Raw genomic sequence first — 1,548 nt, forward strand, 5'->3', positions numbered from 1 at the left:
ATGCATGTACAAACTATTGTATTTACTGTTGAATGTAAAACATTAATTCCCCAATAAAGAAATAAAAAAATAGAGTGTAGGTGGGGGGTAAGTAGCATAATGGTTATACAAACACACTGTCATATCTGAGGCTCCAAAGTCCCAGGTTCAAGCCCCTGAATCACCATAAGCCAGAACTGAACAGTGCTCCAGGAAAAAAAAAAGATGTTGTAAAAAAGATGTATTTATTTATTAATGAGAGAGAGAGAGAGAGAGAGAGAGAGAGGAAACACCAGAGTATCACATCACTGGCACATGTGATGGCAGGGATTGAATTTCGGACCTTATGTTTCAGAGTTCAATGCTTTACCCACTAAGAAACCTCCTGCGGTGCACCATACTTTTTTTTTTAATAAAGTATCTTTATTTAAGATTTCCAGAAAGCAACTAAAATAGTTTCTCTCTCTTTTTTAATGTTTTCCCTTTTTTAAAATTGCCACCAGGATTATCTCTGGACTCAATAATGGCACTACAAATTCACCACTCCTGGCAGCCATCTTTCACTCTTTTTTTTTTTTTTCTTTTCTATTTGATAAGACAGATAGAGATTGAGAGGAGAGGAGGAAATACAGAGGGAAAGAAAGACACTTGAAGCGCTGATTCACCATTTGTGAAGCATCCCCAGTGCAGGTAGGAAACAGAGGCTTGAACCTGGGTCCTTGTGCATGATAATGTATATGAGCCACTGCCTGATGCCCACTTTTATTCTTTTTTTTGCAGCACCAGAGAATGAATTCAAAGCCATACACAAGTAAAAGAGATGCCACAGCTAAGCAACTTTCCGAGGTCAATTTTTTTTCATGCCTTTCCTTAGAGAGAGTGAGAAAGGCACCACATAGAGAAATGCTACAGCTCTGCCCTATCATTTATAAAGTTAGCCTGCTGTCTTCCCTGGTGCTCCCAAGGGATGCTGGGGCTCAAACCCGGGATCTTCTACCTGGTAAGAGGCTCACTCTACTGGCTTATCTCCAGACTCCAGAGTTGATAAGTATTAAGTTCTTGAATGGCTTACATGTATGATTTAAATTTTTTTCTTTATTTCTTTTCCATTTTATTGGATAGAACAGAGAGAAATTGAGAGGGGAGGGGGAAATAGAGAGGGAGAGAGAAAGACACCTGCAGATCTGCTTCACCACTTGTGAAGCAACCCCCTTGCAGGTGGGGAGTCAGAGGCTCCAGGAACTCGGATCCTTGCACGGGTCTTTGCGCTTGGTACTATGTGCGCTTAATGGGGTGTGTGACCACCCGACCCCCACATGTATGATTTTTAATATTCCCACTTTTTATAGTAATAGTAATCCACATTTGCTGACTAAAATAGAGTTAGTGGAAACTGGCTAAGTTCCTTCCACAGTCAAATTCACTGAATATTACCATAAATGGGGAAAGTAAATTTTTTTCACTAGAGCACATTGATGTTCTTCCCTGACCGGCTCTAGAATTTGTGACATCCACTGCCTTAGCCAGAGAGGCATCATTAGCCAGCTCTGATTTACAAATGGCAGATCT

The 1,548-nt window shown here is 40.5% G+C and overlaps 1 long non-coding RNA gene across 1 annotated transcript; it reads left to right on the plus strand.

Moving 5' to 3' along the window:
- Nucleotides 1–285: 285 nt before the first annotated feature.
- LOC132537657 (uncharacterized) lies at nt 286–812 on the plus strand. The gene is made up of 2 exons (XR_009549119.1): nt 286–669; nt 760–812. It is a non-coding gene; the product is annotated as an uncharacterized LOC132537657 (long non-coding RNA).
- The last annotated feature ends 736 nt before the right edge of the window (nt 813–1,548 follow it).

Source organism: Erinaceus europaeus, chromosome 3, assembly GCF_950295315.1.
Source record: "Erinaceus europaeus chromosome 3, mEriEur2.1, whole genome shotgun sequence".
Classification (NCBI taxonomy): domain Eukaryota; kingdom Metazoa; phylum Chordata; class Mammalia; order Eulipotyphla; family Erinaceidae; genus Erinaceus; species Erinaceus europaeus.